At 40.9% G+C, this 15,309-nt stretch overlaps 2 long non-coding RNA genes across 3 annotated transcripts; both read right to left on the minus strand.

Annotated features, from left to right (window-relative positions):
• Window positions 1-3,350: 3,350 nt before the first annotated feature.
• Window positions 3,351-7,784, minus strand: LOC118000812. 2 transcript variants are annotated; one of them, XR_004676568.1, is made up of 2 exons: window positions 7,558-7,784; window positions 3,351-4,959 (listed from the first exon to the last, which is right to left on the minus strand). It is a non-coding gene; the product is annotated as an uncharacterized LOC118000812 (long non-coding RNA). The 2 variants fall into 2 exon arrangements; XR_004676567.1 differs by lacking the exon at window positions 7,558-7,784 and adding an exon at window positions 5,940-7,329.
• On the minus strand, window positions 7,783-12,155 carry LOC118000811. The gene is made up of 4 exons (XR_004676566.1): window positions 11,797-12,155; window positions 9,966-10,094; window positions 8,528-8,610; window positions 7,783-7,798 (listed from the first exon to the last, which is right to left on the minus strand). It is a non-coding gene; the product is annotated as an uncharacterized LOC118000811 (long non-coding RNA).
• Window positions 12,156-15,309: the final 3,154 nt, after the last annotated feature.

The following is a 15,309-nucleotide window of genomic DNA, read 5'->3' on the forward strand; positions in this document are numbered from 1 at the left end:
ATTACGTTGCAAAGAATCCTTGGTTTTTAGTACCAGATTTCCCAAAAGCACATGAATTTCTAGGGGCCAGCAACAATCACTACGAAATGTGCCACAGATCAAAGGCATGGTACCTGCTTTCAAGGCCGGCTTGTGAAGGCTAACAAGTAGAGGAGAGCTTTTGCCTTTATAAGGGTGTCATAAACAGTCTTGCATTTGACAGGAAGTTGTCATACAAATGCTATTTTAAAGTCTGGGGATATTTAATTGTACCCTAATCACTATTCTTTATAGTTCCAGGTGCTGGTGTCCACAGCTATTGTCCAAAGTAAAACAGAAACAAATCCGGTAGCAGGAAGCCAGAGCCCACTCTGCAGGCACCTGTTGCAATTTGAATCACAAACGGTGCTTGCAAGACCATGCGCATGGATGCCAGCAAGAGGGCAGCAAGTGTAGCCAGTGACCCTGCCTCACTAACACAGAAGGATATTACAACTTGGCCTGCTGCCCCCAGTGCCGCAGGTGGCTCTGGAAGCAAAGGAAGAAATGAAAAAGAAAAAAAAAAATGACATATGTCATAAGAAATGGAACACACCTAAAAGGGAAAAAGTGAGTAAGGAAAGAGAGACTTCTAGCAAATAAGCAGAATTTCTTCATTTTCCCACAGATGCCAACTACAAAAATGCATAGTGGGGAGCATTCGCAACAGAGAGAAACGTGTAGAAGTAGTCTGAAACGCCCTGAACAGAAAAATTGGACTTGAACTTGGAGAAACAGATGAAATGCCTCTGAAGTTAGTGTAATCCAGTTTTCCCTCAACGGTTTTGGGTAGTAATATGGTCCAATCACTGTTACTTTCTCTCATCCAATAAAAAGGCTTAGGCCTGTTAATGATCACCTGGCTATTTCGGGAGTCCCCAGGTATACATAATCAAGTCTGCTCTGAAAATTGATAAGTTACTGAATGCAGATAGACTTCTTTCTTCTATTCCTAATCAGGGCCCCATTACCTGGGTATCACAGGGCACCTTGACCACCTCTACTGAGTATCTTAGATTCGTCAGGTACTGCTGCTTTTTCTGCTGTATACTGTCTGATTCAAAAGACACTGGTCTCAATTTCACTGGATCTTTAAGGGACTGAGGTTAACTTAAACTTTGAAGTGGAAGAAAACATCTCTCTCTAAATGTCAAAATCTTTAGAACTCTTAGTAGGAAATATAGTTTTAGACTTTCAAGTAACAAAGAATATAAAACACACAACATGCTAACTTTTAAAAGCAAAAAAAAGGCCTAAATTTGACCTTATTAAAATTAAGGAATTGAAATTAAGAAATTTCCGAAGAGGAACCTTAAATAGAATGGAAAGAAAAGTTAAAAACTGAAAGAAGATATGTGAAACACACACAACCAACAAAGGATTAGTATCAAGAATATATAAAGGAGGTCAATAAGCCAAGAGAAAAGTGGAAACAACCCAATAGAAAAATAGACAAAAGCCATGATCAATCTCTTCACAGAAGAGGAATTGCTTCTGGCCAATAAATACATGAATGGATATCCAACTTCAGTTCAGAGAAATAAAAATTCAATGTCACAATGGAATATTGTTTTATACCTATTTGATTGGCAACAATTGAAGAGTCTGATAACACCTCATGTTGAAGAAGATATATCCACAAAGCATTTTTTTAAATATTACCGGTTGGAATGTAAGTCAGTAAAGCTATTTGGAGAATGTTTTGGCATTAGCTCCTAATGTTAAACATTCTCATACCCTGCGATCCAGCTGTTTCATTCCTAAGCATATACTCAAGAGAAATTCTAAACATGTTTATCAGGAGATATATACAAGAGTATTCATGGTTCACAATAACAAAAATCTGGAATATGCCCAAATGCCCATCAAAGAGAGAGTAAAGGAACAACCTGTGATATAGTCATGATGGGATATGAGACAGAAGAAAATGAACATGCAACAATATGGATGAATCTGAAAGATTATTTAAGGCTGATACCCTTTTATATAAAGTAAAAAAAATAAAAATTATGCTACTAAGAAATATGTAGAGATTAGCTGAAAGAATATAAAAAAGGATAGCAAGAGATTAATGAATACAGGATTTAGGATGTGGTTACCTCACAGAAGAGGAAACAAAGAATAAGATTGTGGAGGACCACTGGCTAGATGAAAGCTATGAGGTAGTAGGTTCATGGGTGATTACTGCATTATAAAATTAATTCAATTAAATAAGTGCCTCATAGAGACAATGATGTGTATGTGTCACGATCCAAGGATTATATTTAATCCAATTCTAGGCAAAAAAAAAAAAAAAAGGTTCTGTTCTTTTTTTATTACACATTGTTAGTTATGCAACAAAGCAGTGCCGAGTCTTCTAGAAGAGAACTTGCAATCATTTACCTGAGATCTTCTCACCTTCAACCCCATGGGAAGAGTAGACACAGTGGAGCTGGAATAAAAGACCTCTTTGATCAATAATTAATACACACTGAGGACACTAGCCAAGCTTGCTGTGCTGAGCAGCAATTTCTATTGGATGAGCTCTCCATTAGGAGACTTCTGTCCCTGACAATCATGGAAATGGACCCACCCATGGACAGGCATGCTCAGAGGGTGTGAATGCAAGAGTCCATCCAACTTACCTCATTACTCTGCACTATGAGTGAGAGAAGAGCCAGAGTAACAGAGAACAAGGTCTACAGAATAAAAGACCCATTGTGGAATAGTCATTCTCTAGTCACTGGCCATGCTTCACTTTTCACATGGTTCATTTTTTAACCAACCCTTTTATTGACCTTATAAACCACTAAGTTGAATGTATTGTTTAGGAGAAGTATTTGAACAGAAACTCTCTTGGTGTCCTGACTGGAAAGAACAGATAAGCCCTGTTTGTCATGGGATAGCAATACCCTACCCTGGGAAAGCTTATCGCCCACAGCACCTAAAAATTTGTTTCCATGTGCTCTTAACAAAAACAAAACAAACAAACAAAAAAGAAATATTTACTGTGAGATTTATTTCTGCCTATAAAAATAAAAATTTCAAATACTGGGAGAAGTATAAATTAAAATATTAAAAATATCCATTATCCCTCAGCATGGAAGAAAAAAAAAACCTATAGTTATCTTCTGGTTTCTTTTATTCCTGTTGTTATTTTTGTTTTTTCTTAATTTATACACACACACGTTCTTTTTTCTTGCTTTCCTGTGCTTTCCACCCCCTCTAATATTCAGATCACATTGTTTTGTATCCTGCTTTTTCTTTAACTTAAGAATGTATTATTAGCATTTCATTTTGTCATTATTCTTAGGAACACAACTCCTAAAGAGTGCATAATAAATAGGCCATGATACGATCTATCACATTTTATTTAATTATTTTCCTATTGTTGAATCTTTGTTGTTTTCCCAATATTATAAGACACAGTGCACAATGAATATACTTGCGCCTAAATCATTGTATACATCGCTTATTATTTCCTTTGGATATATTCTTAGAAAGAGAATTTCTGGATCAAAGCACAAATTTTTAAGGCTTTTAAAATATATATTCTAAATATTCCTCCAGAAAGCAATATTTATTTATATCCCTACCAGCTGTGAATAAAGTGCCTCACAACACAGAGCATCATAATTTTTAACTTTCTTATAATTTGATAGGAGAAAAATGATATCACCAATTTTTTTTTTTGCATTTCTCTGGTGAGTAAAGATTGAATTTGTGATGTTTATTAGTCATGTGTGCATTTTTTTTTTCAGTTAACTGTTTAATAGCTTTACTCAATATATCGGTATTGTCCTATTTTTTGTATTTGATTTATAAGAGTATTTTATATAATGATGGTAACATAGTCTGTTGTATATGCTGCCAATATTAAATGCCTTTCTGCTATTAAAAGTCAATTAATATTTTTTACAGACACACAAAGGTTCTAAAGGTTCTTTATGTCGTCAAATGTAACAATCTTCCCTTTGAGGTTTCTTTTTTTTTTTCCCTTAGAAAGCTTATTTCCATGAGATCAAACAAGTAAGAACCTGTATTTTCTTTCAGCTCCTTAATAGTTTTATTTTAGTGTATAGCTATTTTATCTACCTTGATCTATTTTATGTATATTACATGAGAATCTAGCAGGATTTTTATTCAAATAATTAACCAACTGTCCTGACGTCATTTTTTTGAATATTCCTCAAAGTGATTTGGGATGTCATCTTTATATATACTAGATGATCTTTTATGATACGATCTATTTCTAGACTACTTTGATTCACCGAGAAAGAGGCTCAAAATGCAGATTAAGACAGAATAAAATTTATATTCATGCCATATTTATAAGGTGAGTTCATTTTGTTTAGAGATTTTATGCACTAATTATCAATTATTGATATATACTAGAACTAGTTATTCATTACCTATATTAATGGAGTGGACTAGCATGTTTTAATAAAAATATTACTAAAATCTCATTTTAGTTAATTTCTCTGACTTCTTTCTCCTTGACCTTTTCATCAGTGCAATCAGAAAAAAGCCAAAGGGAAAGCTTCAGATTTTCTCTCTCTCTTTTTTTTTTTTTTGGCATGCTTTTGAAAAGGTGACAACAAATCCCAGACTGGCTGATGATATATCCAGAGACCCCTCAGACCTATATAATCCTCACACTGGAAGACAGTACCCAAAAAGTCAAGGGCAGAAACTGTAAAGCTATCTATCTAGTATTTATTTTACATTCTTTTCTTTAGAATTACATAAATACAAAATCTGAGAATAAACTGTAGCACTTCAATTGCAAAATCATTGTTGTGGTAAAATATGAAATTACAAAATGAGTAGATTCAACAAGTCACTCCCTCTGCAGGGAAGGAATCCCTTCTACAACACTCCATGGTCAATGGACATTTTCTTTTGCACAAACATTTAGTGACAGGAAGCTTTCCGTCCAACACCCAGATGCTGGAGTGAAACCTAAAAAACAGAAATTAGAAACTTCAACAAAATGACCCCAAATTTGCTTAAAGGCAATTGATGCTCTGTGATCCAAAATAACTCTCAAAATAATTGCCAATGTGTTTAATGACATTGCAATATTGGGGGTTCCAATATAGCGCCTTGGGGATGAAAAGAAACGCAATCGCCACCATCAATACTAACAAATATTTCAGCAGCACAGATGACAAGCAAGGCTCTGAATAAGACATGGAATTCAAGGAGCCCAAGACAGAGGCCTTGCCCTTGAGTAATTAACGATCTAATTAAGTGGTCAAGGCACGTACACAGTAGTAACACAAGGTCAGGTGGAATCGATGCCAAACAAGTTATTAGAAGAAATAAAGCTTCACTCTCTATGTTTTGTGAACAAATTCATTTGTGGTTCCAATTTGCTTCCAACCCTTACTTTGCTTTTGTCTAAATATTCTGACCTTTGTATTTCTTTAGCTTTGCTGAATTATGTGCATCTTATTCAGCCATTTTACATCCTTTAGAGACAAGGTGAAGGTACAGTGGCTCAAAGAACCCAGACCAGCTGTTACAAGCCAGGATACAAACAGCTCATCCATCAGATTCTGTAAGTCCCCCTCTGGCTCGGGGCAAGCCCTAAAGCTCTAGTCTCCTGGTAGGCTGTCTTCTCGAAGTCATTCCTCACCAACAGCAGACCCCTTAGCAGCACAAATATTAACCCCATGGCTCAAAATTCAGTTCTGAAGAACTGCATTAAGACTAAAACAAGAGTGGAGCACTTGGGGGCGCCTGGGTGGCTCAGTCGGTTAGGCGTCTGCCTTCGGCTCAGGTCATGGTCCCGGGGTCCTGGGATCAAGCCTCGCATCTGGCTCCCTGCTCGGCGGGAGGCCTGCTCCCTCTCCCTCTGCCTCCTGCTCGTGCACTCTCTTCTCTCTCGCTTCAGATGAATGGATAAAATCTTAAAAAAAAAAAAAAGATTGGGGCACCTGGGTGGCTCAGTCAGTGAAGTGTCCGATTCTTGGTTTCAGCTCAGGTCACAATCTCAAGGGTCATGGGATCAAGTCCCAGGCCAGGCTGCTCCCTCAGCGCAGAGTCGGCTTGGGACTCTCTCCACTCCCTCTGGCCCTACCCCCACTCTCTCTCTCTAAAATAAATAAATCTTAAAGAAAAAAAAAGGCAACCTAAAACTAAAACAAAGTCATCTACACAAAAAAATAAAGCAGGCATCCCAAAACACTTAAAGTCAGACAGATGAACACTGGCTGTGAGCATAGTACAATGGTCATACAGAGATGTTGAATCACTACGTTGTACCCCCTGACACTAATGTAACATTGTGCGTCAGCTGTACAGAAATTTAAAAATTTCAAAAACAAATCAAATCAAACCAAACAGTCGAAAATGTGGCCATGCAGCTTCTTGAGCCTTTACCGGGTCTCATTTGCTTTTGATTCACTCTTTTACATTTTCTAAAAGGATCTGTACTTCTTCAATGTGCCTGACATTCACGCCGGCCACAAATAAGTATCAAATGAAAGACCTCACTTGCTACCTAGTCCCCAGCCTACTAAAATAGTGCTGTCTGATCAGGCATCTCTCTGCAGGAAACAGGCCTTCCTACGCAGGAAGCACAGGAAAGAGGACTGGAGACAGCAATCCCAGCGGCTTTTTTGCCAGAAAGGACAAAATGGCTCTTCTGGCAACTCCTGACTCAGGAAATCGCTGAATTAAGTAGTCAATCTGCAATGTAATTTAGCATGTCATCTGCTTCCTGGCAACAGATATTTGGAAGCATTTATATTTTATTTCAACTCTGTCATCATCAGGGTTAGAACGCCTTCTCTCTGAGGACCTCAAGGTCAGAGACTTTCCTGTAGTTTCTACACAGCCACTTCTTTTGGTTCTTCCTCCCCTTTCCAGGCCCCAGCAGTCTGGCCTCCCCTTTGATTTCGGTCTAGATCAAGCAAACCCTGGTCTTCAGAGCTAAATATAAGTTGTCTGGGGGGTGGGCGGGGGCCCACGCAGGTGGGGTCCCTGGAAAATAGACTTGCGAGCGTGCCGAAGAGTCAAGATGCCGCTGCACGCCCAGGAGGTGCCCGGATGAGGCTCGCTCGCCGAGGAAGGGAAGTGGACAAGACGTCCACACCGTGGGCTCCCGTTCCCACTTCGTCCTGGGCTTCTGCGTGACTTCGCGCAAACCGTGTCCCGCCCTGCTCCTCCACTTCTGCCTTTGCGAAGCGAACGTAACCAGCGCCGGTCGCCGTCTTCACTTGCAGACGTCGGATGGGCGTAGCCAGCGCCATAAAGCTCTACGTACGCCGCACGTCACAAACGAACGTAGCCCTAACCGCCCGCGCGGGGGAGGCCGGGGGAGGCCCGTGAACCCCGGTTGGGGGCGGTAAGAATCTGTACGTGGCTAGAGCAGTTTCTTACAGCTGGTGAACACATGTACCCACAAAGTACGAAAAAGCAAAGCTTGTAAAATATAAGCAGCAGGGCCATGTAATTCTTACTGTCCATAGACGTTTCTAGATCTTTTACTACTCGGGATAATAATGGCTAGATCCAGATGCGGGAAGGCATCGAGAAGGTGGTGGTTCTTACCCGGAGTAGAGGTCACTTTGGCTCCTCGCTGGGCAGGGGCTTCCTGTGGCTTTGGGAACAGGGCCCAGGAAAGCGTGTCTCCATGTCATGAACGGCAGAAAAGAGGTCTCAGCCCCAGACTCGTGAAGCACTGGGTTTGGAGTCTCCCAGGCTTCGAGACTCCTATCTGCCAGAAAACAGCTAAACCGGGACAGGGTGGGTCCTTCCAAATACATTATTGCCTTTGGTGCTCGTCGCAGTTCTGTGAGATAGATAGAATGATCCCATTTTACAGATAAGACTTAAATAGGCTAAACAATGTATCCACAGCTAATCAAGGCAGGAAGAGGTGGAGCTGGGATTTTCGCTCTGTTGCTCTGATCCCAAAGACTGTTCTCTTTCCATTAAGTGGATCATGCTATCTTCCCTGTGCTGTTTCTATTATTCTCTACATTCTCTCTGAGCTTCCTAATTTGTAAAATAGAGATAATAATACCTAATTGTGACACTACTACAAAGATCAAAAGAAATTACATATGCGAGGGTACTGTGCAGGAATGCAGATTGTTATTCTAATAGTAATTTCGTGCAACAACCTTTATGTCTCTTTCATACCTCCGGCCTCGTTATTACAAACACATGGGGAAAGTTTATACTGGGCCAGGAATATGGATCTTGTTCAGCACATAACTGAAATCTCATTTTGCATTTCATTCACTTTTAAAAATCTACATATTTTAACCTAACTAAACCAGATTTTGCAGTATTTCATCTCAAGAGCTCTTAGAGATAGCCCATTCTATGTTAACCATTTTCTTCCCTTTAGTTTATTGCTTCAAAGGTCTCATTGAAAAACCCAAATGTACTTCAGGAGTGTCATATTCTTTAAGAAAAACCTAGCACGGAAATCAGATTATGACTAGTTATGACTTCCAATGCATGTGCAAATATCAAAATAGGAGCCTAATGAAATGGAGGGAAATGTCCTTACCCTGATTTTCTTTTAATTTTTTGTAGTCATTACCTCCCCAGCAGGGAGGGAGCAGTAATACACATCACCAGACCTGCACTGACCTTCAGGAAACAGGAATAAAACATAAATTGAGACGGCTTATGTATTCTTATAAACAATTTGTTATTCAAATTCACTAAAAAGGATATTCATTAGGCACACCATCCTAAAAAGCTTTCTGTTAAGAAATAAATTCCAGAGTTTAGCATTTCAAAACTGCATAATTTGAATACATTTTTGAACCATCCAATGGAAAATAAGATTGATTCCACATGTGCAGAGCTTGTAAATAGCTCAGTAATTCCTTCACTGTTTCCAGACACAAACTAATGGCCTCCTTTTCTTGGTAGAAAATTAGGCTATTTTTTCAGGGTCAGGGCGAGAATGTGGGGGAGCAAGAACTATAATGGAAAAATGTAATTCACTCAGGACTGCAAGGCAGTATTAGAGATTATGTAAATCTTTTCTTCACAGGATATAGTTCCTGTGAAGAGAAAGCCCCCCCCCACAATTTCAGGGATTAGCACACAGCCATGTAACAAGCTAATCTTTTTGTCTTGTTTCAAAAAACCTTTGAATTAGATTGTGTGCATTTAATACACTGACAGAAAATGGTAGTTTCAGGGAAGGGCACTAAATAAATAGATGAACAGGATTAGCCTTACATAAAAATACTTCCATATTCAGGAGTTATTCGCCTTTTCTGGTTTTGAAACTCTTTAATTGGAGAAATGCCAGATCCTGAGACAGAGGGTCAGAACACCTGGATTTCATCCAGATTTTGTGATCTCTAAATCATCTTATGCCTTTGAGTAAATCCCAGCAGCGCTCCCTCTGCTTGGAATATCCTACCACCCACGCTCTGAGACCCTGAGTTGATAGTGATTATTTATGGGCTTGCTGTGAGGATTAAGTGAGTAATACCTAATAGGTTAAGCACAGCACCATGCCAGGGTGTGATAAATACACAGTAAAAACTCATTTTCGGTTTTGTTGTTATTATTATTTAGACAATGGGCACTAACTAATGGGACCTTCCAGTTTCAACTCCACGGCCATGTCACTTAAAGGCAATCAAAATGGAACTAATTATCCTGCCTCCTCAGATATGAACCCACAAATGTCATTAAAATCTTTTCCATTTACTCTCTAGCATCCAAGCTCATGGATCATCATTAATCAGTTTAATTTCCTTTATTAAGAAAGATCAGCAGACTGCTTCAGTGTGGAAACATTCCCCACAGTCTCTTGGGGTCCATGGATTGTGTCCTGGTAATGATTTCCTCTTGTCACTTTTGGTGCTTAGCAACTGCAAACCTGTGAGCATCCAGCTGGGCCACTGGCACTCACAGAGCCCCTAAAGAGCTCCTGGTAAGGCCTGCTTTCCAGAAAGGTCCACAAGTGAGCTTCGCCTCACCTGGGCACTTTGAGTAGACAGTCCAAGAAGTCAAACTTATCAAGCCATGCAGATGACAAGAAGTGTGTGATATTGACTACAGATGTCCTCTCTGTCCCTCAGCGTCCTCCATGCCAATGAAAACACCTTCTACAACAGAAAATTCAATATAATTCGCCGGTAATCACAAATATAAAGGAAAATCTTTCTGAAATTATTGTAACTAGATTTGGGGCTTTTTTTTTTCCATCTTGAGATGGAAACAGAGATTTCTGTTCAAAGAAATTATTGTTCCCCTTCAAAAGTCACAGGAATTACAAGGTAAACGGACAGGAAAGCAAACAGGCCTAGTCTCAGGGGTCCCCTGAGTCCCATTCTTTAGAACAGGTACTTAGCATACAATTTCACTGACCCTGAGCCAGGTGTCATTTCAGAAAAATATGTTCAAGAAACAGAGATTGTTTCAGCAAGTTTCTTGCTCAATCGAAATCCATTTCATACTATTCAACTCTCTCTGGAAAGACCAAGAATCTAAGCACCCACTATTTATCAGTGCTCACTGTGCCAGGTACTGTTCCAGATGTTTGATTATATCAAATCATCCCATCCTCACAGTACCATGAGTGTCGTTACCATCCTGTTTCACAGATGGGGTGAGGTACAGAGATGGTAAGTCATGTGCCCCAGGTCACACAGAGCCACTACGTGATGGAGTGAGTATTTAAACCCAAGAGGTCTGGCTCCAGACTCGTCAATCTTAACCACTCAATTATATTACCTTTTTTTTTCCCCAAAAATGAAAGTTAATACCTTTGAAATTTGGGACATCCTATAGCATATTTCCACTAAAATAAAATTCTTAATACCTCCCTTTAGAATGTAATGGGAGGTGGTTATGTATCCCAGGAACCCAACTTATTAACATAATGAGCTATGAGTCCAACAACTTTCTATGTATACAACACATCAGTCAATCCACACATGTTTATTTTTCAACAAGTACAGTAGATAGATACATCTATCTATCCATATGTATATGTGCCAGATGACATTGCTCAGTCTATGCTTTCCTCTGCAACAAATATAATCCATTTCTCTGGGGTAATCACTACCATCAGTTACACAGGGACACTTTTTTTTTTTTTTTTAAGATTTTATCCACTTATTTGAGAGAGAGAGAGCAAGGTGGAGGGTGGAAGAGGCAGAGGGAGAGTGGGAGGGAGAAGCAGGCTCCCCGCTGAGCAGGGAGCCCAACGCGGGGCTCGATCCCAGGACCCCGAGATCATGACCCGAGTCAAAGGCAGACGCTTAACCGACTGAGCTACCCAGGTGCCCCACACAGGAACACTTTTAAGGGCCTTTTATGCTGGCCTTCGCAAAGGAGGTGGAGTTATATGAGTTAACATTTGCACTCCCAGTCACATGCTCCTTTAGAGTTTAGGTGTTGGAAGTCAGTCATTGGAAACACACTGCTATTTATAAACTGGGAAGTCATATGGCTTCATCTGTAATGTTATTGCAGAAACTCTAAGCACAACAGAGAACTAAACAGGGGTCAAACCAATGATTAATCTCCAATCCATAAGATTGTAAGAAAGTTATTGATGAGGAGTTATTATCGAATGTTGGGAATAACCTGACTATTTATAGGCACCAAAGTCCCCCGGTCACTTCAGAGGTTAGGGCTTCCCTTTCAGCTGCTGTAAACACAGTTTCCTCCAAGACTCTGTTTATGTGTCTGCTTGTCAACCCAGCGCCAGTCACTGGCGCTCCCGTTTTTTACTGTTGCAGCTCCCGCATCCTGTTTATAGGCAGGGGGGATGACCAAGGAAGCAGAATTATTTTAACTCACCACAGCCTTGTAGAAAGCAGTTCTGGTTTGTTCTAATAAGACGATTCGTTCTTCACTTGGGCCCTTAGCCTAATCCCGATTTTCCAAGAGCCAGTGGCGTTTAGGGCGTTGGCCCAAGCGAACAAGTTGTCACTCTTCCAAGACCAGTGCTTCCAAGCCTGGATACCTAGAGTTACAAATCTCTCTTGACCTCCTCAAAGGATAGTGCACACTATCAACTCAGGATAAAGGAGCCTTAGTTCTAACAATGAATCTTGTTAGAATCACCCTGGGAGACTTTTGTGATGGTTGCTGTTGTTTTGGATCCCTAGCTAGCTAGTGAGTTGCTTGGGCCCCACACCCACCAATTAAACCAAGATCTCTTTTTCAAAGCTCCCCTTTGATTCTGCTGAACAGCCAGGATTATGAACCACTGCTCAGAAGTCAGTATCCATCACAAGCAAATTACCAAACAAATGTTACAGGTGTGATTAGGTCACATGGATCCATGCTAATCTTCACCCATTCCGGACAGTTTTAGGTGGCATGAGTTGGCCGTGCTGGATGGGTACAGAAAGCAACCCTCAAGCATAGAAGGCTGTATTGTGTAGTAGGATTCATCTTCCCCCTTCCGCAGATCCTTGCTGTAACCTAGTCCCTCTAGAGAATGGGATAAGCAAACTGAGGGCTAGCTTCCAGCACCCCATTAGCATAAAGAAGAAATCAGGTTTTGATCCTTACCATGAGATTCCAGTTAAGGGAAAGAATTAGGACACTCCCTTGAAATTCAGTGCAACCCCCTCCATACATCAAAAGGCAGTCTTGAAAAGAAATTATACAATGTCTTCAGTGTAAGTAAGAAAGGGAAGATCAGAGATTAAAGCTCAGAGGTCCTCTCTCTTGGGATGCCTTCCACCCACCCGGGGTATGAAATAGGAATCTTTGATAAAAATATAATGCTGCTGAAAATCAATTCAATTCAACTGAGAAAGAGCAGTGCAGTCTCTGACAGTGGGAGCCTGCCTGAAGCTCACAGCTGGGCCCTGTATTCTTCTGCTGGATGGAACATCTACACTAGGCAAGGCCATTCTGTGACCATGGTGGATCAGGACAGAAACAAGACCACTCCATAACAGCGTCTAAACATGAAAACACAAACAAAAATGACCCCCAAACCACCCCACACACACCCTGACTAATAAGAATTACTGCTGCCTTATCAATTACAGTTTTAGCCTCAAGCTAGTCTTCCTTCCTTGTAGATAAGATGTGGGAAAATATCCAATCATAGAATCATCCCCACTTCCTGACAGTATTTAATCCCCACTTCCCTTAAACCCTCGCCCAAATCACCTAACACCAGCGCAGACCCTATAATTCATCACTTCTAGCACCTTCACAGTCCCGCATGGTGTGTGTCCTCCCTTACGGCAATTAACTGGTCTTGCTCACCTACAGGTAGATGTTTGGTGGTCTTGGCCAGGAGAACACTGTGAATGTTTTCTTCAAGCATCTAGTATATGCCACTTCAAGAACAAAGCAAATATTCCAAGTGTTCAAATGGATTCAGAAGGATGGAGCACGATCACATGATCAAGGCTACACAGGTACACCGATAAAGAGGTTCCAGACCGTTCCCAAAAATTGCCAAGCAGCAGGTGAGACATAAGCTGTGCTTTGAGAGAGGAACAGAATTGGAAGATGGGGAAGACAGGCACACTGGCAATGGGGTAACACTCCACAGCTTCTCCTGGTTTAGGGACCTAAAGGTTTCATTCCTCTCTTCGTTCCACAGTTCCTCTGTTAGTATTTGACTTCATCTCCTTCTTGAAGGTGAATGATTTTAGAAGAAGCAAGGCACCTGATAATCTAACTTTTCCCATTTCCTTCTGTGTTCTGAATAAAGAAACAATGCCCAGTCCATTGTTTAGCCAAGTCCTGGAAACACTGTATCAGAATAAAATAATGCCTGTGTTCTAAGACTCTACTGGATTCATGACACACAGAATTAAAAAAATAATAATACATTAAAAGGTCACTGTTGACGTCATCCGGGAAGATGCATATTCATATATGAATAGGAGACTGTCGGAGAATCAGGCCAATAGAATAACCCCGCTACTAACTGCAGTTGTCTGAGGGTTTTTTCCTCTTTCTCCCTCTGACTTCCATTTCAGAGATTAATTGGTTTAGATGATCAGTCAAACAATACATCCTTGTGCTTTCCAAATGCACCACATCTGCATATTTTATATATTCGGCCACCACTTTATCCTTTCCACAGTTCAGTGGGTCTTTTTTTTTTTTTTTTAAACAAAATTTAAGCTGTAGAAATCTCTCTTTTTTTTTTTTCTTTCAAATGAAACTTCACAGAAGCTGTGATGTAAAACAGAATAAGGAGAGAGTGCTCTGGGTGAAGTGAAGGAGGGGGGCGACCCAGAGTCACTCTCCCCACCTTGCCTCTGTGCCCTTGAGGATCTAAGAGAAATGGCTGAGACTTTGAGGAACACAAGGCTAAATCGCTTGTATAGCTACGGCCCCTGCCTGTCAGTAGATAAAACTTGGGAACTGGCAGCAATGCAGATGGGCGAGAGGAGCTGAGATCCTTGCGATGTGGGAGAATACGCAGGTCAAAGGTTCGGCTCTCTGCAAAGCTTCCTCTGCGCCCCCTACCGCCTCCTCCGAGGTATTGCCGCACGTCCTCAGGAGCTTCCTCTCCTCTCTTTTCAACCAGCTCTCAAAAGGCAGCAGCCATTCTCTCCTGTCCTGACCCTGCGTATTACTTAAGTCTGTCCATGGGAGCCTCCTTTCGCTTCTGCAGCCCTAGCTGGGCACTACTGCCCTTTCTGGTGGACACTACCCCAGCCGAATCACCCCTTCAGCCAGGCCCTATAACCTCCTCAGCCAGGTGCCACCTGCCCATTCTTTCTTGCATAACCCTTCGGGTATGGGACCGAGTCATATTGCCTCTGACTGCCATGTCTTCTGGAGCCTTGAAGGAAACACGTCTTCAAGTTCTCACTTTAAGTTAGAGTACCTTATCATCGGGATGCAACTCTAACAGGAATCTATTTTGGTCTAGGAAATAAACCTAAGTAGCAGGTGTTGCACCATAATGTCCCCTTTTCTCCATCCTCTACTCTATTTGGCTGTGCTTGCTCCCTAAGTGACCATACCCAGGTTCATGGTTTTAGACATCATGCATGTACTGAAGATTTCTAAATTTATACCTCTAGCCTCAATCACATTCCTAAATTTATTTTCACACATCCGACTGCCAATATGGTATCTACACTTGAATGTCAAATTGGTGTCTCAAACTGATATGTCCATATTCTGCTCTCCTCCCCAACCCCAGTGTTCCTCATTGCAATAAATGACACCCACCCTAGCACCTTAATGGGAATTAGGGCCCATGACCCTGACATAGAGAAAACTTGGAAGACCACAGGACAAGAGCCTCCACCATTTCATACGATTTGTTATGGCAATAGATGAAGCTGACTTCATCTCAAGTTTGCTGGTAAAACCTAA

This window comes from Mirounga leonina, unplaced genomic scaffold (assembly GCF_011800145.1).
Source record: "Mirounga leonina isolate KUSES-001 unplaced genomic scaffold, KU_Mleo_1.0 Mir_53, whole genome shotgun sequence".
NCBI classification, from domain to species: Eukaryota; Metazoa; Chordata; class Mammalia; order Carnivora; family Phocidae; genus Mirounga; species Mirounga leonina.